Here is a 27,004-nt window from a genome sequence, read left to right as displayed (position 1 = left end):
GCGGCCCTGGTGCAGTCACAAAAGCATCTTTAAGATCGCAAGGCCAATGAAACAGGCAGTTAAGTACCAATATCTCTAGACTCACTCACTGGCACTTTCGGGTGTTTGAATGCAAAGTCCTCTCTTGCCCCAGTATATGTAGGAAAACTTCTTAAAAGGTTTACAAGAGCTGCATTTTGACAGTGATTCCAATAGGCATCGCTGGGTGGAGAGACAAAGGAGAAGGGTCCGTTTTTTTCAGATTTATATAGCGCGATCTCGACCCTATAGTACAGGAGGCTTTACTTGAGCACCAGTTACGTTACACGTGGTCACCTTCATTTTTGTTAGGCGCAGGAAAACTTGCCCAGAATCAGAGGATGCTGAGCCGACGCTGAGGCTCGTAGCCAATTCCCCAGCTCCCCAACTCCAAACTCGGCAGCTCTAGCCGTAAGGCTATATCCTCTCTCTTTTAAGATCCTTCCTGTGAGTACAATTGCCTTCATGCAACTTAACGTGTCGGATGCAGCGAGGCTGCGGATGGTCCTGCGGCTTCCACTCTGGTTAAGAGCCCTGTGCTTCACGAGAACGAGGGAGAAAAAAAGGTTGACGGGCACAGTGCCTGATAACGGATTACACTGGGAGTGAAAAGCTGACCCGCCGTCAGCAAATGTTAATCATTTATACACCGAAGTGAGTGTAATGTTTCTATAGGGAAATGACTTCAATCAGGTCGGTGCAAGGAGCAGTTTGCATAATCGTATTGCATATACGGTTTGATCGCTCTCCAGCCGTTTAGGGCACTAAATCAAGGCCCGGGAAGCTGCAGGTGCGGTTTTACTCCCATGACACCCTAGGGGCTGGGGCATGGAAGCAGCGGGCTTGGCGACTGCGGGGCATCTCTGATTATGCAGCCGTCTGGTGGCGCAGCGTCGCTCTGCCCTCGTGTCGCAGATTCTAGGGCGGCGGCATAAACGTTTTCCCGATTTTTCCCCTCATGTGTGTTTATCATCTGCGCACCCACTGCGGTGAGACGAGGTTCCTTCGAGCATAATTCTTGGATAGACCCACTTTAATTACAGAGCACGTTAAAACCGCCACCAAAACACGTTGCGCCCGCCCCCCTCTATACCTTTTAGCCAATTTCGCCTCCATGTCTCCATTGTCCGTGGGTGGCGTTGAGACAGCCAGCAGAGGGTGGTAAAGCGGTGGGCACCGCAGGTTCTGGCATGTAATAGCAGGGAAGGAAAGAGGACACGCGAACCAGGAAACAAGAAAAAAAATGGCTGCTGCAAAGCTCCGACATTTTCGCGATTCGGGGCGTGTTTTTTGTTGAATGACGGATGACGTCACAGATAGAAAGAACGCAAAAAAGACACCCCCCGATTCGCAAAAAGACAGGGATTAAAGGGAGTGAAGCCCCTCTCCTCCAATGGCTGGCCTCCGTTTAGGAAGCAAGCCAATGGAGAAGAGGGGCGGGTTAATGCCCCGCTCTAGGAGACATTAATTCTCTGACCGAGAATGCGCAAGCGCAGCCTGCGGTTCTCGACCTAAAAACAGACTAATCGGCATCGATGCATCAATTTACTTGCGCCTGTACTAAATGTCCTTGCAACACCATGGATGTGCTGTATTTACAATACAGGGCTCCATGGTGCAAGGATTAACAGATGCATCTGTTGGCGCAAAAGTGACGCATTGCTGGAGTTGGTCATAAAACTGATGCAACTCCAGCAATGCGACAAAACTCATAGGCAAATCCAATTGTAAAAGCCCTGCATCATTCCTTACGCCTGGTCTGAGCAAGTGTAAGGATTTTGACGCAGTCAAGTCGTAGAGTGACAGTGAAATGTTGTACATTTTAATGTGCCAATTCTACATGCCTTTTTGGCGTGGGAAAACCTACTCTGCATACATTATACCTGGTGCAGGTCTAATGTGATGCAAGGCTCTACATACTGACACATTGAATCCAATGCGTCAATCTGTAGATATGGTGCAGTATGGCGCATGGTAAATCAGTACGGGAAAAGCAACACATCTGACATGGGACAACGTGGGAAATATTACATCTTAAAACTGTATACAATGAAATGCTTCATGTACTATTCACATACAGCTACAAATCAGATGTTTTAGAGTTCTTGAAAAGTATGGCTATTTTTCTCGAGCTTCTTGCTAAGTTTTTAACTTTTTGGGAAGAGTACCATTTTTATGTGCACTGGTTTCCATCTTGCGCTGATGAAATATTTTGAATCTTGTGGAAATATTTTTGAATGGTAATCCTCGTCGCATTTTAATTGCAGATGGCGCTGCCTAACCCTCAATTCTTACTCCAAAATGTCTGCATCCCAGATGTATATAGCAATCACTGGGTCTAGCGAAATTACAACTGTAAATACGATTCGGTAAATAAAGACAATATTTAAGTATGTTTGGCTCCAGAACAGTAAATATTCCAGCAAGATGTCTTAGTAAGGTAATGAGGCCAGCATAATGAAGTAGCGACCAGACCATTGCAGCTACGGACTGGATTCCGTTTGGGACTTAAAAATATCATATTCGATTCTAAAAAAAATGGATTAACGTCATAGCAAAGAAGCTATCCGTAGAGGCAGGCGAGGCAATGTTGACTAAAAGATCTCATGCTTGGATGCTGCTTCAGAACCATAAGACTCTAAAAGCTCAGCCATATTTTGCATCAGGATACCCTAAGGGGGATATTATCAAGAACGGCGTTAAAAATTATTGCTGGTTTAGCTGCAGAAAACGGCCGCTAAAACGGCGATAATGGGCTTGATAATATGCCCTGGAGAATTCCAGTAAAAGTCGATGTTCTGGTGTCAACATGGGCTTCTATTGGAATTCTCCAGGGAATATTATCAAGCCCATTATTGCCGCTTTAGCAGCAGTTTTCTGCCACTAAACCGGCTATAATTTTAACGCCGATCTTGATAATATGCCCCTGTGTTCTTAAAATGGAAGTTTATGACATTTCGTTTTGGTCCTTTAGAATCTTTGTTGGACAGACTTAGATTGGTTAAAAACCAGTGATTCAATCAGTTGTCGTGCAAAGAGGATATAGTTCACTGGGTTTGCATATGCCCAGTTCTCATGCAAGACAGAAGACACATTTTACGGGTGGCATTCATTGAACACGGTATTCTTTCTTGCCGTCACTCTATTCTTGCATGCTTTAATCCAAAGGACAAAAATATATAAAATATTTATTATGGGTTGACGGCAAAATGAGAACATTTTAACTGTATACTTTTATGTATTGTCTGCTTACTTAGTTTCTTATTTGTGTGTAATGATTTAAATTTATCGCACATAATTAATACTTGTCTCAAATGTGACTTTTTAAGGGAAAACACTGTCAGCTATCTGGGATGTGCTCTGGTCACTCTTTGGGTTCTGGTGACCTACCACATGGCTCTGCAAACTTGCAACGTTGACCCCACATGGCTCTTGCAAAAAAAAGTTATAATGTGGTTCATGAACCAGGAGGGATGGTTTATCAACCAGGAATTATCCAATGGTGGTAAGCAGTAGCAGCTGCTACCGATCCAGCGTTGGGTGGCAGAAGGAGGAAGCGGAGAGAGGTGGGAGGGAATGAATAATACATTTTAAAATGTCCACTTACCTGGATGTGGCCGGCCGACACCATTTTTCAGTCCCCTCTTCTTGGCTTCTGTGGAAGCAGGAAGCACCCAGGCTCCCATGAGCGTTGTGATTGGTCTGAGCGCCATGGTTTCGGCACTCAGACAGGGAATGGGACCCTGGAAATGTTCTCCACCCAGGCTGGAATGCAGCCTGAGTGGAGAATATGAAAGTGCTCATGAATTTTTCAGTCAGCCCCAGAGAGACGGCCAAACATTCATGCACAGTTAGCAGGGTGCCACCACTCCTCCCCCAGCCTCTAAACAGCCCAGCCCCACCCGCCCTCAAACAATGGAGCCAGTACATTTAATAAACTAACTTTTGGGGAACAGTTTAGCGGAGTTGTTTCAACAAGCTTCTCTCTCCTCAGAGTTTTGAGGAAAATAAAATTCTTTCGACCTGAGGATAGTTTTAGGACGGAAGTTACAGTGCTCATTTTGTCCCAGCTGGACTATTTTAATAGTCTATATTTGAACATTCACAAAAAACATCTAAACAGACTCCAGCTGTTGCACAAATATGGCAGCCAGGCTGCTAACCGGTACACCTAGGTTTGTCTCTATTAGGAAGGAACTTAGACAGCTTCACTGGCTCCCAGTGAAACAGCGTGCACAATTCAAAGTACTTTGCATGGGTTTTAAGTCTCTGACAGGCAGGGGCCCTGAATATCTAAGGAAACGCCTTCAATGGTATGTCCCCGGGAGAACATTGCGATCTGCGGAGGCAAAGCAAGTGGCCGTCCTCCGAGTTAAAAAAGCCAATTGGGGTGGCAGAAGTTTCATCGCTTGTGCTGCTAAGCTTGGAACAACCTACCATTACATCTCAGGAATGATACTGAGCACCTCTCTTTTAGGGGGGGTACAAAACTTGGCTGTTTTCCGTATAGCCATGTTGTTTTTTGGTAACCCGTTAGGCACGGCTCAGCGCCGGGACACCTTTGGGTAGAAGTGCGCTTTAGAAGCTTATTAACATAACATAACAACATAATAAATAAAACGGTAATAACATTAAGTTACTATCATTTTATTTTTTTGTTTTTAATTGTTCACTAAGTGAGCAGTGGGGCGATGCTCCTCTGCCTTAGCCGCCATTGCTTCAGCCACTGCTCCAATGTTTATCCTTGTGTTTTCCCCGTTTATTTTAGGACATTCTATTACCAGCTAGTGAAATGTTCTAACAGCAACATAGCCCTTCTGCTTCAGGCTACACCAGTTGTAAAAGGCCCTCTCTCCAGGAAGAACGATTTTAACTATAGTTATAGCCCTTGCCAGCGGAACGTAATGCTATATTATATGATGGAAATAGAAAATTACTGAAATACCCTTGAACACGTTTGCAAATGTAAAAAATGCATCTAAAAATAATTATGATATGGTATGGAAAGAAGTCAATATGTTTTACTTCCACAGAATCTATGAAATGAGTATTGGAAATGTGGAGTGGCATTTCTATTGATCCTCTGGTTGCAGAGTTGTCTTGGCTGTCACTGTTCTAAGATGGATGCCATGGGTTTGTGTAAGAACTTGGACTTTTACTTCGATCCTGCACATAATGTTTCAAGAGAGTGTGCAGGCATATGCATATGTATGCATATGGTATTTCCGTAGCACAAACCTAGCCAAAAAGCAGTCGAGCTCAGCACAGGTTCAAAGACAAGCATAAAGTCAACAAGTGACATGAGAGGTGGCCAGTTTGTGGACTGTTCATGCACTGTGATGTAGTGTTACTTAAAGTGGTGAGTCTTCAACTCTTTTGTAGATTGGACCAGCGTCGGAGAGGTCCTTATGGATATGGGGATTTTGTTCCCGATCCTGCATGCATAGAAGGAATGCAGGTTTGTGGAGCTCTCCTGGTGTTAGAAGAGTAAATGAAGTGTGTCAGATGGCAGCTGGGGGTTGAGGTGCTGCGGAAGAAGGGAAGGAGGTGTAGCACATATGGTGTTCAAGCTCCGGCTGTGACATAAATTAGCAGGAGGACATAAGGCTTGGGGCATTTGCAAAGTCCAGATGCTGTACGTGGATAGTATGCAGAAGAAGATGGGACACCAGGACTGTTCATGTTGATTCAAAGCCATGCCTGCTGCTTCCATAAGATGAGATAGGGCAGCAGGCTTAGGTCGTCTCCTAGCCAAGGATGGCCTTTCCAAAAGACGAGATAGGGCCGCTGTCTGGCAATGTTTCCTTTGCATGATCTGCACTTACATAAGATGAGGTAGGGTAGCAGCCTTCCGATGTCTTCTAGCCAGAACTGGCGCTTCCATCAAGCGGGGTATACAGGCACTTCCATAAGGCAAGGTAGGTCAAAAGCCTTAGGTCATCTTCAGCAAGGATTGGCGCTACGATAAGGCAAAGTAGGGCAGCAATCTTAGGTTGTCTCCTAGCTAGGGTCGTTGCTTCCGTAAGGTGAGGTAGGGCAGCAGCCTTAGTTCGTCTTCTAACCAGAGCCTGTGCTTACAGAGAGCAAAGTATGGAAGCATATGATGATGCTACCTTGCAGTGGTGCTAAATTGCTACAAAAGGAAAATGCCCTTTTCAGTCTAGGGGGAGTTCTCGAGTAGGACATGTTTTTTTTCCTGGCGCCATGCAATTCCTCAAGCTGCTTCTGCTTTTAACTAAGGTGAGAGAAACTGAGAAGAATAACAGAATAACAGAAAGGAATGATATGGGGGTGTAAGCAAAAGTACACATGAAATGTGTCTTCTTTCTAGTTATCTACTAAAGCAAATTCAGAAAAATAAGGAGAAGCGGAAGGATGGAAGAAAATAAGTACAGAATCAAAGAGAATGGTGGAAGGGTGGGGAAGAAGGAAAACAGAGAAAGGAAGAAGGGAATGGAGGGAGGGTGAAGGGGAAAGATGAAGGAAAGACAAGGCAAGGGAAAGATGGCTATAAACCAGGACAGTAGGCAATAAAAAAAGAAGAAAAGAAAGAAAGACATAACAAAACAGAAATAATAATAGAAAGGTTGAAAGGAAAAGAAATAGAGGTGGATGGAATAAGAAAAAAGCATGAAAAAGAAGTGAAATGAAGGTTGACATGAAGGCAGACAAGCAAGTAAACGGATGGATTGAAGTAGGAGATTAAGAATGTATAGACAATGTGAGAGAGGGAGGGGCTGGCGAGAAGGAGCCAGGTGAAAAATAGGTGGGGAAGGAAAATAGGAAGAAAAGGGTAGGAAGAGGGTTGAACCAGAAGAGTGATGGGAACCAAACATCCAACGAAGATCAGAGGTGTGCAGAAACAGTAGTTTGACTGGTAAGGAGGAACAAGTGACATACAAAAGTTATAACAAAGTATATAGAGTATATAGAAAGGTCAAGATTCAGGCAAGAGAGAAGCTCGGAAACTGAGCAGAGAGGTAGTGATGACAGGGATGCCTGCCGATTGAGTTGAGAGCGATACTGATAGAGATTGCGTAGGACAGTCTCTGCATTATGGTACCTTGTCAGAAGGTGGCTCTCCATGGTGCATTTGGGCATTCTAGTCATTAACTTAGCCATGTGTGGCATAATAGGTTCATTATAGTCGTTACAGAGGCCCTCGCAATAGGTGGCCGATGCTTGGCATACTGTTGACATTCTAGTCAACAGGCGTGCCCTCCTTGGCTTACCGAGGACATTGTAGTCATTAGCGTGGTCCAAGCAAAATGCTGACCTTTTTGGCACAATCTGGGCTTTATAGGAACTTTAAAGGCCACAACAAAATAATGTTTTGATTATTCATTGCATTAAGTTGGCCTTAGCCTACGGTGACCCTCTTTGGCAAATTGAGGGGTTTTATGTATTATTGTCACTCTAGCATAAGGTATGTCTCTTTTGCTTATTGTGTTGTAAATGGTGGAGAGCAATTTTGGCATTTAAAGTTGACTTAGCAAGTTCTATGTTCATCTGTACTGACATTTTAATTGAGGTAGCGATCATGGCTACTTAAACATGTAGGAATGCTGTGTGTATCATGCTGGGAGAGGCTGTTTACGTGTAGAACTCATAGGTTTGAGCCAAGGTACATAATAAGACATTAAAGAGTGCAATGCTACAGTTTGAAATCTGCGAATGTTGGGGATTGTCATCACGTGTTATTCCTTTGAGGCTACAGGTCAATAGTTCGATTGTTTGGTTTTTGGATCTAGTGAGGGCAAGCCTAGGAATGTCTTGAGGTCTTCTGGTTCATCTGAAGTCTTGGTTATGTTACTGCATGCCACCTTACATATTCCTCTGTAGGAGATCTCAGATCTGATTTTATGGGGTTATGGATTTCTTATAGCGGGGTTGCTTGCACCAGTAGTTGGGAAATGCATATTTGTGGGTTTCCTTAGATAATTTTCTTCTTCTTTTGGCCATCTTCAGAGCTCATGTATAAATGAAGTAATACATAACGAGGCGCTCTGGCGAGTAGTTGCTGCCAGAGCTTAAGGGAGGGCCAAGTTGATGGTCAAATTGGCTACCTAGAATTTCGTCTTAAGGGAGGTCTGTAAATTCTGGTAGGAGGTCGGTGAGGAGTGAAATCATTTTGCTCCTTTTGCTCGCCTCGTTTAACCCATAAAGTTTCCCTTTATGGGCTAGAGGAGGGGGGTTGCCAAGTCTTCCTGTGAATGGAAAGATGGTCTACTACTTGAGCTATGTCTTAGAATTTGGTGTTCAAGTCTGTCAATTCTTCTTTCATTGTTTTGTATGTTCTTCTCTCCACATTGTTTTTTCATATGCTTATTGAGTTCTTAATTGATATAATTGTATTATACAACTTGTGTCGTTATCCCTTTACCATGCCCTTGCTTTCATTCAGCTCAGTATATCAATATGTGTCAACAAGCAGATTTCAGAGTCTCTATGCCCAGTGTACGGGCATTATGTATGACTAGTGCAGATCTTCGAACAGAGTGTGCTTTCATCAGGCACTCCTAGCAACCTTTTTTCCGTATGCTACGACGTTGTCTTCTAATTCTTTTCCGGGTTAGCTTCCCAGTTTGCCCTGGATTTATTCAGATTTCTTTTTGTCATCGTACATTAGGTTCTATAAAACCATGTAACCAGTTTGCAGCCAGCTCCCATCATAAATATGAGTTGTAGGAGACTGTGTTGAGAAGGTAAAACGTCCAGACAGCCAACACGCTGGTCAATCGTGAGCGTCTATTTAGGGACGTTCTGTGCATCCGACAGGACAGGCAGCAGCCAGCAACTGACAAAGCAACTGACAACACCCCCACATTCCAGGTTCTACCTTAGACACAGTCGTCAAGGTAGCACCTGCTCCAGGTTCTAACACAGAACCTAACAGAAGGCTTCTTTGTTTTTGTAACCCGTGTACCATGTAGTACATGTAATGTTGTCTCACAGGTTAGAAGCCGGTACCCTATTCCTCTATCAGCGTCTGTAATGTTCGGAAGCGTTTTGCTTAATAACAGCCCCCTAAGTCCCACATAAGTATTCAGATATCTGCCAAGTTCTTCTTCTCATTGTGGACTTTACCTTATATATTTTGACTTTCGATTGAGGGCAAATTCATGAAAGGTTCGAGAATTAACATGATGTTGATTCTAAGCCATAGTTTGCTTGTTCTCCTGTTTATTTTCATAGGAGATAGTGAGTCACAATTTTGTCTTTTAGTATTGGAATTAAGAAAGGTGGATAGGTCTTTCTTGGAGAAGATCACCCATTGGTTAGAACAGAGGTATTATAACCTTCTTTGTAAGAAGTTTCTTTCTGTGGTTTAATATTTGACATTTTGAGCAAAATAGTCAAATAAGTTGGATTGTAATTTTTGCAGTGCTCCCAGAAGGATTTCATAGTCTTTCCCAGGTTGCACCGCCGGTCTGACAGACAAAATGTAAATCATCTTTAAAGATGACTGCCCTGGCTCAAGGGCAGTTGTAAAAGAGCTGTTATTAAAAGTTGCAACTTTTTTCAGCATTGTGTTTCTGCGTTATTAGGTACTTTTATACAGTTTCGATGCTGTTGCTCATTTATGTTGCCTCCGATGTTTATTGAGGGATTCTTCTTTAAGAAGAGTACGTTTTTTTGCCATTGATATAGTTTTTTGTGAAATTGCTATATTTCTTAACGTTGACCACTCTTGGAGTAAAGCTGTTTTTCACAGTTTTGTACTGGGTTTACTCTGGTTATCGTGCATAAAAAGTACATATTATTAAATAGAGCATAGGGTGAGTGTGGTAGTACAATACATTTTGGAGAGTTTGCTGGTGAGCTTTGATGAGCTTGATGGTTTTCAAAATGACTTCTTGATCTATAAAAATATTTTAAAAATGAAATAAATAACAATATATCTGGATTCAAAATGGCCATTGGCCTGACTATAAGATGGCTTTATGTGTGGATCTTTGAGAACAACAACCAGTTAGAAGTATCTCTTTACATCAAACCATCTGCACGCAATACTTTGCTTATGTACGATAGTTTTCATCCTCGTAGCCAAAGAAATAATATTCCTTTCAGCCAATTTTTAAGGCTTCGTCGAAATTGCTCTGATTTGAACAATTTTGAACATCATGCAGGAATAATGAAAAATAAATTTATTGACAGAGGCTATCCCAAGCGACTCATTCGAGACTCTTACAAGAGGGCCAAATATTACAACAGGGAGAACATCCTGATACCTAAAGAGGAAAAAGTGGATGACAAGCTCGTCATGATTTCTACTCATTCTAATTTTAATGACAAACTAAGGTTTGTGATTAATTCGCACTGGCACCTTCTTAACCTAGACAATACGTCAGATAAACTAGACAGACCTATTTTTGCGTTCCTGACGCAACAAGAATCTTAGAAATTTCTTAGTTAGGGCATCTACTTCTGATTCTATAGGTCGTGTCCAAAAAAGCATTACAGGAGCCAACCCAATTTTGGGTAGTCACAAGTGTGGCGGCTGCCACGCCTGCGACCAAGTGATCTGTACCCCCGAGCTCAAATGGGGCAAAAGAAACATCAAGTTCAAAGAGATGTTTAACTGCAAGTCCAGTAATTTAATATACTTACTTACCTGCCCTTGCTTGAAAGGCTATATCGGAGAAACAGGTAGGGAATTTCGTCTACGGTTCTCCGAGCATAAATCATGCATTAGAAACTCCCGGAGGGGAGCACCTTTGGTGGCCCATTGGAATGAAATGGGTCATAAAATTGAAGACCTCAAGTGGTTGATCCTTGAACGGATTCACTGTCCCAAAGATGGTAACATCGATACCCTTAGAGGTAAGAGGGAAGTTTTTTGGATTTTTACCATGGAGACGGCTGTCTCCGGATTAAATGAGTCGATTCCCTGGGAAAATGCAATACAGTAGTCTTCTCTGATTCTGATATAATCATTTCCGGTATACTCTTTATTTTATTTCCGGTACACTCTTTATTTTATTTTGTCCTTATCGTGTTTCCGTGTAGCTGAGGTTTATATAATATGTTCTTACTAAAAATAAAAAGAAGTGTTTTTTCTTATTTAGAATCCTTTTTTGTATCTAGATTCAAATTTAGGATCTTTTTTTCTATGTCTACTAAGAGGTTCCCGTGATCGTTAGTCCTCCTTCTATCTTCTTTCACGATTGGGAACTCGACACTCCGCTATGGCGCCCTCTGTTGACAGTCTGGAGGCGCGGATTATCGTTCTAGTGGTGCCTGACCGGCCGGCAACAGGTGAATAGTATTAGTCAATTGTCAACGGCATTTAAAAGTGAGGCGTAACCCCGGACCTTTCCTCTCACCCGGACGCAGTAGGCAGTAGACCGTTAGGAGATCTTCCTCGATAGCTCACAAGTAAGTTCTTATATGGAAGGATATACGTCTCGTTCTATCGATTGTGGTTGTATAATTCCTAGCCGTTATTTTCCAAGCTAACAGTCTGCTCTGTATTTTACAGAGAGTTTTCCAGAGTATACGACCTTATATTGTCCCGAGTCAGCCTGACCTTGGCCGTTCATCGCATTTAAGCATTTCACGGGATTCGTGACATCTTATACGAGTAAGTCCCTTTTTGGAGCATGCTTGCTTTAGAAACGGTTTGCTTCATCGTGTTCTGTTTCACCTTTCTGCAACTACATGAACCCTTATTCTGGTTACAGAAATTTTGCATATACGGATTTTAAGACTACTCCCGACCTCCTTCGGGTCCTCAGATTATCGGTCTGCTGTCCCTGGATTTATACATGTATATTCTGGAACCATGGAGGTAATTGTGCGAACTTACTCTTATTTATTCTACCTATGTATAGATTCGTTTTTTTACTTACAGATTGTCGTTAAAATTAGTTTCTTTAAATAATTTTGATTTCATGTCCCTTGTTAATATGTACTTTTATGTTTGGAATGGATAGAGACCAATCGCTTTTCCTCTCTCCTTCACAGCATCCTGTTGTTTGTATATGTTTAAGACCTACGTGGTTATAGACGTTTCTCACTACAACTCGCCCTTTGAATTAGTACTTGGGTTCCTACAAGAGGTGAGCAACTTAGTTTGTCGTGAGATCGTGTTTGCACTTTAGGTACTCCGAGGTATCTCTGGCCATATATAATTTGCAGAGTTAGTCCATCAACTTTTCCAGATTACCATCTGTAGATCATTATTTACTGTATGCCCACATCTCGGAACTGTGGCTCATCCTTCAATAGATATTCGGCTTGAGATGTTAACCATTCCTATATTTCTACCTCACCTATATTTCCTTGTTTTGCAACGATATATTAGATTATGGTGTGCCTGTATATATATATATATATATATATCTATATTTTTAAAGTGTAAATATGAACATGTGTTTTCTGTATGCCTTTGATGACAAGTTTCCCTCCCCCCTTTTTTTTTTTTAATTTTAATATGAATTTATATCTTTCGCCCTTTTGCCCGCAGAAACGCTACGCTTTGTAGTTTGTTGCCCAGCAAAACTGAAATGGAACTGCAATAAAACTCTACTTGCGCCCTGATGAAGGAATCTTTAATGTTGGCACTTTTTCCGAAACGCGCGTCGGCGCTTTCCCCTGCTTGTTGTTCCTAAATGTGTTTACAGTTTTCTCTTCTGATGTATATGATGATGGTTGAGTGTGTGTATGCCTGAGAGTATGAATGACTTTTTGTATATAATGTTTTATTGTCTTTTGTGCTGGGCTAATATTGTTAAAGAAAATAACTTTTGATGTCTATGAAAAATCTTCTTGAATAAATGAATGCTTTTTTACTAAGAAATATATGAAAATAAAATGATTTGATACTTTATAGCGTTTTTGTGGGCATTTGTAATTATTTGTATGGAACTTCCCGCTCATGTTCTTATTACGATTGAACTCCCTGGTGGGTTGTTCCCCTTTATCCTTTCATTAGGTTCAGGGTTCCCTTTTCTGTTACTTATACTGACTATAAGATGGCGCCTGGAAGTTTTAAAATTGAAGGTACCTAGATTCTTGGAGACATATCCTCTCTTTTGTCAGATGTACAACCACACCTGTGGTAAAATGAGTGTGGGGTGGGGTACAAATGGCCCAGCACATTAGCACCCAACGTGATTTCAGCTGTTAGTAGGAAACCATAAAACTCAGCCGGCAGCTAGACCTCTCATCGATTGGCTGTGTCAGTGGGTGGCTGAAGGTAGGAAGCACCGCCCACCAAAAAGTTGTCTGAGCTGGATGGAAATGGAAAAGTGGTTGTAGCGGGAAGAGGGTGTAGCAGATGAAGTTATGCAGCTGATGAATGAATGTAGTTGAGTGAGATAAAATGTGAGTAACACAGATGCGGCCAGAAGAAGAAACGTAATAGGTGGGGAGAGCTGTAGAGCAAATGTGACCAATGCAGTGAGAGCAGAAGCAGCCAGAGAGCAGGCGTGATAGGCATGCACTATGGCTTGCTGTCCTGCTAGGATGGGTTGGGGCAGAGTCTCAGCAGGTTATGTAATGTGTCTTTGCTAGTACAGAGAGGCATGCAGCTGAATGTGAATGGGCTGCGTGAAGAGGCCAGCCACACGAAAGCCCATACTCAGCAAAAGGTGCCAATGTAAGGCACTAAGATGGATCTACAGGTTTATCTCCAGGTATCTGCAGATCTGTTTCCTTAATATGGGTTTGAAGACCTTGGCATTAACCTACTTACAAAGGCAGATTGAGCTTTAGCAGAGGAGATGAGTTGGCACATGGTTTTGCACTAGAATAGCAAATCCTAAACATCTTATGGAAAAAATATAATGTCCTAAATAGAAAATGTCACCCCTTTGGAATTAATAAAACAAGACCTGCAATGGAGTCATACCTTGGTAAACAATATGTAGGTCAAGATATTTATGTTGGATCATATTTTTGCTGTCGTTATTCAGATATACCACCATTCTAGGCTCAGGGGGTGGGGGTAGCTATTCCTTCCCCAGCTGTTATGAGTTTTCAGAATGTTCTAGTGTCTAGCTTCGGAACTCGAGTGTAAAGTGACACCGTGGATGCAGAATTTCAATTAAAAAGTAAGCATTAAAAGGCGTTTTTTATATCATTATCTGCGCTACGCGAGTGGGGCTGTAGCAGAAATCCTCTGGCAGTGCAACACTTTTAATGCATTACTTTTGAGAGCAATACCTTTATTGCTTGTGGTGGTTAATCTGTTATATTGCATATGTACAGTAAAGTCACCAATTATGCTGGGAATAATCTTTTACGGTACTATACTACTCGAGACTCGTGGTGATGTAGAATACACGGAAAAAGACACATCGGAACTATTTGTATTGGAATACTCTTACACCTTGTACACTAATCAGTTCCAATAACTTTTATTTGTAACCATGAAGATAGACATGTACAGGAATAATATATATATATATATATATATATATATATGTTAATACTGATATTCAAGCTGTATCCTAAGCCTATCTCATGGCACTGTATATATTTATGCTAATACTGCTATACAAGCTGTATATCTAACCTACTTCATATGATTGTGAAACGTTCTGCTATACAAGATGTATCTCTAACCTACCTCATGTAACTGTGAAGCGCTCTGATACCCAAGGGTCACGTTCGCGCTATATAAAACTCTTTAAATAAATAAATAACCTTGGCATCACGACACATGACTGCTCTACCATGCTACTAGGGAGTCCAGGAAGGATAGGTAGTGTCACTTTTGAATCTCCTAAGTGCCACCTCTTACCATGGCTGTCAATCAGTAGGAGTCAGGGGTAGCAGCTGCTGTCCTCAGCTTACCCCATTCCGACCCTGTCGCTGTCTGCGCTACGCCTCATCTCTGCGGCTATGACGTCTGTGGCAGGAACAGAGTGTATGCAGCCGGCAAGGCATGTTTACTTCCTGCAGTTTTTACTCTTTGCCCATTCTCGGCCTCAGTCAGACAACAGGAGGTTGCTAAGCGGCGAAGAGTAGAGCAAGAGGTCTAACCCTGCAAGGTCATCATGTGACATGGGACGTCAGTCGTATGTAGTTGAACCTACAACCAACTTGGGAGAGGAAAAAACCTGACAGTGAGGCCTCATTGACCCACCTACCACCATCTATTGATAACTCCAGGGCAAGTCAGCGAGAGTGGTATTCAGACCATAATTAGCAAGACCCTGGATCTGAGGGAAGCTTACTAATGAGTGCACTGAGCATGCTTTACGTCACCTCCTCCAGGCACGGAGGCATTAATTAGACCGGTGATGGCTGGGGTCGGGCGAAGTGCTCACACTTCTGCAGAAGCAGCATTTCTCAGAGCAGGCGACCAGAAAGGAATTCATCAGGAGAAGCAAATGCAGAAAATAAAAGATATATGAGGCGGGTATTTGAAGGTGGCCACGCGCAGCGGCTCACCCCTTGTCAAGCATGTTCTCCACCTGAGCCCTTTGAAAGGATGCGCAGCGGCCACCATAAGATGAGCAAATTACTTGCTCATTAATCCAATTATAAGAGAGAACAGATTTTCGCACATGTCGTGCGAAGGGAATAGAGCTCCTCTTACTTAGAAAAAATTAAGGAATTTCTGTAACACTAAGTAGTTCCTTAGGGTGACGCTTGCCATTCCCTGCCCATCTCTCAGTCAGTGAAATAATTGAATGATTGTAAGTTTTCCTACTCTATTGAGCTATTCTTTTATCTTACTTTTGTGGTTTTATATAGCAGTGACCAACTGTTTGTCAAAATCTCAGAACTGTTGTTAGTGCATGTACAATAGAAAAAAATATTCCAAAAAAGCTATATGACTCTTAATACATTATTAAAAAATGCTTTTAAGTTCTTTCGTAGCTATTGAAATGCTCCCGGATTTGGGGCCTTATTTATGAGGCATTGCGACAGTTTTGCACTTCCGTTGCATCACTGTTTGTGACGCATCGGCGGCGTAAAACATGCCTCCTGTTGCACCCTATTTACAAAGTGACACATCTAAGCAGATGCGTCACTTTGTAACCCCTGCGCTACATTATACCTGCGTCAGTTATAATGTATGCAGGGTGGGCGTTCCCACGTAAGTAAGCCTTGTAGAAGTGGCGCAGTGAAATCTGCGAGATTTCACTGCGCCACTTCTAGGGTGCAAATGCGCCAATGTGTTAAGCCTGCCTCACAGCAGGCGTAAGACTGACACAGGACCTTTCACAAGGGGCTTGCCCCATGTGAAAGGACACATTGCTGGAGTTGCGTCACTTTTGTGACACACTCCAGCAGTGCGTCTCTTTTGCACCTACAGATACAACAGAAATACTCACGTATCTGTAACTCCATGCAACATGATGCATCATACAGTAAATATGACGCATCCATCATGTAGCAAGGAGGGCGCACTGAGAAGTTACGCAAAGCTACTTTCATGCAGCGATGCGTCACTTCTCATAAATGAGGCTGTGGGGTGGGGTGATCTTCTTGCACTCAGAAACTTAGCCAAGAAGCCTCAAAGAGGTTTGCTAATAAAACGTAGTAGAGGATTAGAGAACCACATGTCACCTTTAAAGAACACATTGCCAGGAAAACTAATAGTGAATTTTACCAGCTTACTCTTCAGATAAAAGTCTCAGAAACTGACTTCAGAACAACAGTCTAAGCCCCCGTCGTCTCTCACGTAGTCTGAGGGCAATTTCTGCACATCAATGCCTTGGCTTTGCTCAAATGCGACCTACACTACACATCGCTTCAAGTTTCAACAGTACTCCAGTGCTAAAGCAGCTATATTACCATTCCTTTTAGGTCCTCATCTTCTTCAAGACCAGCTGCTTCACCTACTAAATCATCGGAAACCATATACCAACGAACCTTGCCAAGAAACATACCACTCAAGTGCACAAAGCCACACCAGGTAACAAGAGTCGTCTTCTCCTAATCCCAAATGGCATATAATTTCTTCAAGTGCTAGAGGTCTAGAATGGATATTTGTTCCTTCCCCTGGTCGAATGCATAGAACCTACAACAGTCCACTTACAAGCAGTGGTCGAAGTGCATTAAAAAAAGTATCGGAGCTGTGATGCTGCGCACAAGCGGGCGGAGTGAGTGAGCGTCTGGGCATGGCTAAAAAACAAAATATTCTATAACCTTTTTCAGTCTTTCACCTTCCAGTAATTACATATAAAGTAACACACTGCTAAATGAAAATTAAATACAAATTATGTTAATCAGTGGGAAATGCACTATCGTCCATTATGAAACCTCTATTAGTTAATGCACTGCACCAAATCCTGGTTGGTGTAGTGGAGAATAGTGACGTGTATGTTTAGTGCTACAAGGTCTTAGTCTGTGACTGAAAGCACTATGAACATGCAAGTAATTATTTTAAACTTGCATTACACACAGTATAAGATAGGCTGCTACAGAATGCGCAAAAAGGTTTAACACCAGAACCTGGGCGTCTATGGGAATTCACAAGGGCATATTATCAAGCCCATTATCACTGCTCTAGCGGCAGTTTCCTGCCGATGAAAGCAGCGATAATGTATCGCCCTTTCTTGATAATATGGCCCTCAATTTGAAGTGTCCTCACAACATGACATCCTACAAATAGCAAGATTTAGAATTTCTACTCAGACTCCTGATACAATGGAGTCCTGATGATGCTCATGTTATGCCAAAGGATCGACTACTAAAGCAGACTTCCTGTATTATAATGTATTATTCATTTTCAGGAACAGTGAAGTTATGGTTCGAGATACATTTATATTTTTGTGCATCACATGTGTTTATCACACTTTGCTTGTACTCCGAGCATGTTTGTTCACTCAACTGCTCTTTGGGCTTATGTACTAACATTAGGAATAGCGATTGTATCTGACTGCAAATAGGAAATGGATATTCCTAACATATGAAACTTTTTATTTGAAAATAGCCATTCCTGGTGGGTTCCAAACCGACCTACCTCATGTATGTTAATGAGGTAGGTCGTAATTTTTGTCTCACTAGGAATCGCTGCCATCACAGGGATGCTGGACCACTTGGGTAAACAGACCACCATGTCTGTGACTGCTTTTTTTTTTAATGCAGCTTGTTTACTTGAAGAAAAACAGATGTGTTTAAAAAAAAAACAGTTTGATCCATTTTTAAGAAGAGGCAGTGACACGTAAGACCCTTGCCTGCTCTTAAAAAATATTTTATTTAATATTCCCAAAGGGCAAGGGGTCCCATTGGGGCACTTTCCCATTTGCAAATGGGCTACCCCCTATTTTGAATTGGTGGTAAACCGCTATATGTATCAACAAACCATTTTGCATTTCCTAAATAGCGAATTTTAAGGAATCGCTATTTAGGAAATGCAAAACGGTATGTATGTACAAAATCGCTTTCCAATAGCGATTCCTTAGCATTCCTTAATTTGAGATTAGCAAATTGTCAATCGCAAATTACCCCTTCATTTCCATGGGCCAGGAGGCCCATAGGAATGAAAGTGCAATTTGCAATTAGCACTTTGCTGATCGCAAATTAGGGATGTTTCCAAGGGTGCAGGGGTGTCTCAAGAACACCCTGCTGCACCCCTGAAAAAGACATTTGGGGGCATATGGCGCACATACATGCCCTAAGGGCATGTATGGGCGTCATATGGCACCTTTGGTTTTTATCAAAAAAGATTTTTGATAAGAATTCGCAAATTACCACCAACTAGAAGTTGGTGGTAATTTGCTACTCCTTAATGGCATTTTTTGCATTTTATTTGTTTGATACATTGCATTTAAGGAATCGCAAAATTTGCAATTCCTTAAGTGCAATCGCAAAATAAGGATTAGCAAATTTTGCTAATCCTTATTTTGCATCAAACTTGTTTGATACATTCCATTTGTCTATTTAGCATTCGCAAAGGCCGAAATTCGCAGAATTTCGGACTTTGCGAATGCTAAATAGCTTGATACATATAGCGGAAAGTATTGCTGTTTTGCGACAGGAAAAAAAAAAAAGATGAAAGTTGTCCTATTTAATGTAGGGAGCACTAACCTTGTGGGAGAGGAGCTGGCCTAACGGCTAGGGCGCTCGACCTCGGACCTGGGGATCTGGGTTCGAGCCTCAGTTACGACACTTAAAAAAAAAAACACCTGTGATTCTGGGCAAATCACTTAATCTCCCCGTGCCTTAAATGAATGCGTGTCCTCATATAACGTAACTGGTGCTATGTAAAGTGCTCTGATACCTGATTCAGTTCGGGTCTAGTTCGCGCTATATAAAACTCTGAAAAAAAAAATTTCAGTTGCCATACGTTAATAAGGGACATCCCTTGCAAATACTTGTTCAGAATTGGGTCTCAACCCAAATTGTGATTCGATAGGAAGCTACTGTATCGCAATTTTGTATTTGTATATTTAAAAAAACTATTTGTGGTCACAAACATTGCAACCTCAAAAAAGCTTTGTAGATCTGGCCTCTATGTTCTTAACAAATGGTTAATATTTTTTGATTTCTATGATACATTATTAATACAAACAAATACTGTTTCTGCGTATATGTTTCGCCCCTTCTTTGATATGAGTCAAGAGCAGGTCCTCATCAAGGACACGTTTTCGCCGCTCAACAACATATGCTGAGCAGTACCCCATTGGTAAAACTTCCTTCTGCTACTGGGTCTTCTCAGGGACATAGTAAATGCCTGCAGCTGCAGAATTTTTGAACACGTGCTTGATGGATGCTCAGTGACACGAACGAATCAATTTGTAAAGGATGTGTCCGAATTAAAAGGCATCAAGGCTGCTTTCTAATGCGTTGCATGTTTTGCAAGCGTGGTTGGCTGTATTGATAGCACACGGGTTCGTATGATTCCTCCAAGGGAGTAGAATGGTAGGAACAGAAAGATGACATACTCAATATCACTGTGCAGATGAAATACGATACAGAGCTGGTTGTCACCCAGTGCTGCACACACTTTAGTTGTTCATCACGATTCCTTCTTTTTTCGGATCAGCAATGTCCCCCGCAGTAGGACAGATATTCACTTGAAAGAAATTGGCTGTTATTTGAGTGTTTTCATCTATCATTTGTTTCTTACTGTGTTGTCTTTGTTTCTTGAGACTCTTGTAATGATTTTTTATTTACTAGTCGACAGGAGACGGTGTTCATCCAATAAAACCTTGATTGCTGATACCACATTTTCATCTGCAAAACATGATTGAGAATTAGACCAAAAGAGCTCACATTAATACTTGAAATAAAAGTGTGGATGCTTTGGGCTTGTTAAAATTCAGTTTTAGATACCTGCCATTTTCTTATATACATGGGCGTCCGCAGAAATTTTTCCTGGGGGGGGCAAAATGTTAACGTCATCACCATCCTCCGACATGTGTGCCAGGTGGGGCACAAGAAACACTGGTGCGCAGGAGGAGCCATGGGGGGCAGGAAGCAGGCCGCACCATAGGGTTGTTGCGCCACAGCCATCTCTTTCTTTTGTGGCACCCCAAAATCCATACCTGCTCTGGTCCCTAAAATTAACCCTAGCACCCCAAAACCCATACCCACCCTGAACCCTAAAATAACCCCAACCCCCCAAAACTCATACTCATATAAGAACCTTTAACACCCTGAACCCTAAAATTACCCTCTGGCACCCCATAACCCATACCGCCCTGACCCCTAAAATTGTCCCCCTGGCACCCCAAAACCCATACCCGCCCTGAACCCTAAAATTTCACCCCTTGTACCCCAAAACCCGTACCCGTCCTGAACCCTAAAATTACCCCCCCTGGTACCCCAAAACCCATACCCACCCTGAACCCTAAAATTATCCCCATGGCACCCCAATCCCTAACCCACCATGAACCTTAAAATTACTCCCTGGCACCCTTAAACCCACACCCACCCTGAACCCTAAAGTTACGCCCTGGCACCCCAAAAACTCAACACTACATTCTGATTGTGTATCACGCCATCTCCTTGCTCAGGAGGATCTGCTGGTCCGGTTCTGCTCGCCCTTCTCTGGAGCTGTTCGGCCTGCCCTGTCCTCTTCTGGACTCACTGAGGCTGCCTCCATGCACACTGCCTGGACCTACTCCTGTCTGGCTTGGTTCTTTCTACTTTGGACCCGCTGTCTTCACTGGCGGAGTTAGGACACAGGTCTCACTTCTCTGAAGCTGCTCTCCCTCACCCAGACCCCCACTTCCCCCCCACTCCCCCTCCACTTGCTCTCTCATCTTCCTTCCACCCTACTTCTCGGTCTCTCTTTCCCCACTGCTTCACTCTCTCTTTCTATCCCCCCTCTTTGTTCACTCTCACTCCCCAACGTATCCATCTCCCCGACCCCGCCAAGTCTTCCTCTGTCCCCCTCTCTCTTACTCCTCCTCATGTTGGTGATAGGGAGCCCGGGGCCCTCTCTGAAAATGCGAGCTGGAGGTGACGTTAAGTGTGAAAGCACCAAGGTGTGAACCGGGAGAAGAGGTGGGGAAGGGGTGGGCGGCAGGTAGTGGGTCAAAGGGGGCACTGGCTCTCAGAGAGGTGAGATGGGGCAGGGAGCAGCATGAGGACAAAAACAACACCAGAGCAAAAGGCAGACGCTCCGCAGGGAGCCTGGTGTAAACTGAAGAAACGTACACTTCTTAGCACTACAAAGCAGCCGAAGGGCGCCTTTCACTAGAACCAAGAACCTGACCCATCGCGAACAAACAGCAGCCACCGGAGAAACCAGTGTTGTCATGAAAGCAACAAAGGACAGAGTGACAGATGACTGCCGCCGAAACCTGGAAGTACAACTTACACCTTTAACAAAAGGCAATTCCTGATGCAAGCACCACACGCCAGAACACTATAAATATATAAATCTCCCATCAATGCACACCTTAGAGTGAATGAAAAGATGAGCAGCAAACTAAGGTAGTGACTGACAGACACTATGCTGGTCCTCTCGTACTGGGCCCTATTGATACTTACTATGTCACCAGTCACTCCAGCGCGGAAGAATTCCTTATTGATCGCTACTCTGACCGCCCCCATGTACCTCACTGACTTGTGTAGACTAATATGTTTTGTCGGACAAAATGAAAAATATTTTGAAAAAATCTGTGTTTTACGTTCTGCAGCTATTGTCCTCGTACGTTTCTCCCAGAGAAAAAGGGTGGTTTCCTTCGACAAGGATGATATGGAGAGTGTGCACGCACACCCTCCTCCTGCAAAACTAGCCCCTCCTCGACCCGGCAACCACCAGTGCTCCAGTATGCAACAGCCTTTTTACATGTTGTGATCAGCTGGATCCTCGGTTTCCAGCTACACTGGGAAATGTTTTTTGTGCGCGACACTGACCCTGGAACATCTGATTGGTTCCCTCACAGACCTGGGGTACTTGAAGCACCTGCTGCATTTCTAGGTTAACTTAATGTTGGATTCGACAAGCAGAAGGCAGCAGAGGGACCAGTGGAAGCAAGGAAGCCCCTGAGGAGCGCATATTTCCCAACCAGGGCATTTCAAGTGGTGAAGGAACAGACTGAATATTAAGCGCTAGAAACCGACTAGCTTGCCAGAGGCTTCTAACAGTGATCAAGGCACAAAATGTCCTATCCTCGGGGCACCAACGTAGTTTTAATAAGTAGTCCATTGTGCTGCTCTTTACTTCGGGTACTGGACCTGTGCTATCCTGGAAATCTTCCTGTCCTGAGGTTTGGGGTGTTAGTTACAACTTGTGGCACTCCCTTGCCTAGAAGGTCTATGTATGCGAAGGATCTCAGAATAGGGGGCCTCAATTTTGCAAATCTCACACCACTACATTTAGACCCTACATTCTTCTAAGCACCTACTGGCTATTTAGTTGGCTGCCTGAGTCAAATGTATACAAAAATAAAAACACATATTATGGCCATTTACAACGCTTTACTGTGATTAAGAACAACTCTGGACAGATAGACAGAAAAAGAGATTCAGCCCAAAGTTGAAAAAGGATGGAAGGATGGCCTTTTTTGTCGTGTTACAAAGTACCTAATTGTGGATTCTTGACCTTTTGTACTGTATTTTTGGTAATTAGGGAAGGGGATGATACATGAAAATAAAACAGATGTTTCTACAACCATTTTTACCCTATACCTCACAAATTACATTTACCCCTTGTACTGGTGTTATTTAAATTGGTTACCTTTATCAAGCTCAAGGAGTCGTGGAGCACGTATGGCAATTCTAAAATTAGGTCCGAGTGGAAGCTTGAACTGCTTGGTCATCACTGTCCCACTGACCCCTTGTTTCTGACGTCACCAGATAGTAACTTAGTGCAGGTGAGGAATGCAGACATCTTTTTGGCAGGATGCTACAGAAATATCTTCCCCAGTCTACTCAGGAGCACCTGCTACGCTGAGTTTGTGTTCCGTTTTCATACTCATTTCTGTGTCATTGCATGACTCCCCGAGTTTTACTGTTTTCTCTCTCTGACCGTTTTGACGACAGCGCGGTCTCAGACACTAGTGCACAGGTTGGGAGACCCTTAAGTGTGTGTGAGGCACTGCCCTAGTTTTGGGGCCCGCCAGTGGTGAGAGGTAGCTGCGAAAAGTGGCTCTGCCGTCAGCAGCCAGGTGCTTTCCTCACTTTGTCTGTATAGGGTCCTCAGAGAGGTCTGAACTCCCTGAGGCCACATTCACCACGCAAGCGCAGACACAGCATCTTAGTCTAGAGCACACGGGTAAGGTAGGCCCAGCCTTACTCCACCAATCACACTCTACGCTGTGAGTAGAATATGAGGCACTCAGCATGGATACCCTAACAGCAGGGTCACTGTAATTATGAGGCAGGGTTGAGTAAATTATGCATCAGGAAACAGCAAAATATGTGGCACATTTTGTGACAGTATAACTTCATTTTGTCATTTTTAAACTTGTTAACACTGTTTGGGCATTATTTGCACCTCATTAGTTCTAGTTAAACACCCAAATATAGCATCAAGCTACAGAAAGTTGATCATTCAACCTTTGCAAAGGACTTTCCACCGGCAACATGTGTCGCTGCGTTTTTACTAACTTTTGAACCGTTTGAGCTAGAAACAATTTTTTTCTTAAACTCTGCAGATTATGCGGCATATGTTGGATTATGCAACAAATGCAGCAAAAATACAATTATGCGAAAATCGCCACACAATTGCATGATTCCAGTGTCCCTGCCTATCAGTCACATGGATGTAAACTTTCCGCTGTTTGCCTATCTTTACCATTGGGCGGAAGAAAACGTTGAGGGACCCAAAAATTATTTTTAAAGAATACATCCCTATTTGCGTGGGAAATCTGTAATGTTGCGGCAATGCGGGCGAGTGCCCAGAACAAGTTCCTCTAACCCTCAATGTGTAAGACTCGGAAGGGCTGTATGATCATTTCTACTCATGGATACATCTTATATATGCCTGCTCGTTGTGCCTCCTCCCTGCTCTGGACTACAATGGTGACTAAACATAGACTCAGCCCCTCTCCTCTTAGCATCCACGCTTCCTAGCCCATCTGGATATCCCCCTCTGTACTGACTTATGTCTAACACTTCATTTCCATTAGTTTTCTATTTGTGTTATCTTTCTCGATAAATGCAACTTATTAAATCAAAAATCATCCATTGATGTCCACCATTTTATGTCGGAGCGGTGCCTATGTAAAAATATACTCTTGTATTCAAATGTGACTATTCTTTCTGCTTAGTAATTTACTTAACAGCAACTGCTCTAGGCAGTCCATCACTATAATCCAATAATTATTTGAAAGGACTTTGCCTCAATCTTGTTATTGTGTCAGAGCGTGCTATAAAGTCCGAGGTCTCCTGGCGCTTCTGACTAAATTATAAGATAGAGGGGGGGGGGTGCAGAGGGTACTCAGAAGGATCTAGAAAAGAGCAGAGTCTCCAGGTGTTGTCTAGATGTGACGTGCGATGAGATGCACAGGAGTTCACCTAGAAGAGAGTGCCAAAGGGACAGTGCAGGAAAATGAAGCCCGGGTCTTGTCCTACTGAGCCCTGGGATGCAGACGAGCTTCAGACTAGAACAGAGAGTGCGAGCTCGAGAGGAACAGTGGCTGGAGCACCATGTGTAATGCATAGTGGCATGGGGGTCTGCAGGGGGTAGGGCTGTCTTTACCGCTGGTGGCACCCAGTGCGTCAATGTTAGTTGGCGCCCCCAACAACCACCTCCACCACGGATTCTCTCACTAGCACCCTTTAACAGTGACCAAGTCTCCATACCCACTCTCTCTCAGATGCATTGAATTCATTATATCGCGCTACTCATACCATTAAAGTATGTCAGAGCACTTTGCATCACACTCACATTACACAGACAATCAATCATACTTGTGTCAGTGTATAGGAAATGTTACATAAGCCAAAGGGCTAAAAGTGAAGGAGTCACATGTCATCCATATTGGTAGGCAGTATAGTTTAGGAGTGCTTGGTGTGGAGAAGCACAAACTCAGAGTCGAAAAAGAAACAGCATAGTTGGGAGTTTTCTTTAATAATAAGAATCCATTTCTACCCAAATTAACCCTTTTTGCAACATTAATCATTGTTCTATACTTAGCAGAGTGTATGCACTTTTATGATGAAAGTTAATACCTCACTATTCTATATTAGGACTTTAAGTTCTAAATTGCAAGTAGCAAAAGGATGGCTCTTTTAAAAGCAGTAACCTACTGATCTATTTACATTAAATGCACTCTGTAATGAACTTGGTACACGTTCTTTGCAGTAGGCATATTTACCCTCTGTACTACCTTTACATAAGTCAAAAACCTCAACTACACAAAACTCTGATCTCTGGCCAGGAAGAACATTAATCACAGAAGTTATCTTGACATTTTTGTGAGGCCACGTAATTGCAGGAGGAAAGGAACGTGCAGCAGGTGCTTTTAAAATCATAATTAAGTTGTAAACACCGCGCCCCCAGGAAGCCAGCACCGCCCTAGAGCCGGCCATGGCGGGGGGGGCAAGGAGGGGTGCTCCGGGGGAGGGCAAGCGCCCCTCCTTGCCCCCCTGCGGACACCCATGCTTATACAGCTACTAATGTCTGCAGACTTAGGGGCCGATTATGATGGCGGACGGACCTGAGTCCGTCCGCCACCATAGAGTAGGAGGGTCCCTCCGCAACGGGCCGCCAAACAAAAATCTGTATGCCTTTGCACGGCAGAAATGCCGCCGTGTAAAGGCCTGTTACTCCAGTCATCCTAATATGGCTGGCGGTGTCTGACAGACACCGCCAGCCATGTTAGTGCTTTTCCGTCACGGACCGGAGGCGACCGTGGCGGAAAATCTGCGGACTGAAAAACGATCCCCCAGCCATCCTAATCTGGCGGGGGGTCTTTTTCAGTCTGCTGCCATTTTCCCGCATCCTCCAGGCCAGCGGTGGCTTCCGCCGGCCCGGAGGATGCGGCAAAACCGCCATCATAATCGGCCCCATAGTGTATTGTGTCCTGCTTGTCAATTATGAGATGTGACAAATGGACAAAGACACACACCGTGCCACATAGGCCACGAGGGATGAAATGAATGAAAGATGCACAGCCAGTTTCTATTGGAACTTCTTTGGCTCCCCTTGTCGGACCACACCATCTTCAAAAGCAGCTGCTTCATGTACAAAGCCATCATGACCAGCACCCCGGGTTTTCTTGCAGACAAACTCACCATCGCTTGTGGTTCTCTGCACACTTTCAGCCAGGGCACCATCAGACTGCACATTAAAATGCAAAAAATAGAACAACAAGGGAGTAGGCCTTTTAAATCCAGGCACCCAGGATATGGAACAACATCCCTCTATCCATCAAGTTTAGCCCAGGACTGCCCCAATGCTGCTCTAATTTAGGAAAAAGTTGAGGACTTATATATTTAAAGAACACTACATCACAACACATTGACCGTCCTCAAACCAGCTAACTTTCCTATCACTCGTTGACTTTATGCTTGTCTTTGACCCTGTAGAGCATTCATTAGCCTTTTGGCTAGGTTCTTTGGTATAGCACCACCACATACATACATGGAGGGAAAATGTGCTTCTGAATTCTTTATGTGC

This window comes from Lissotriton helveticus, chromosome 5_1 (genome assembly GCF_964261635.1).
Source record: "Lissotriton helveticus chromosome 5_1, aLisHel1.1, whole genome shotgun sequence".
Classification (NCBI taxonomy): domain Eukaryota; kingdom Metazoa; phylum Chordata; class Amphibia; order Caudata; family Salamandridae; genus Lissotriton; species Lissotriton helveticus.
This window is presented reverse-complemented; position numbering follows the sequence as displayed.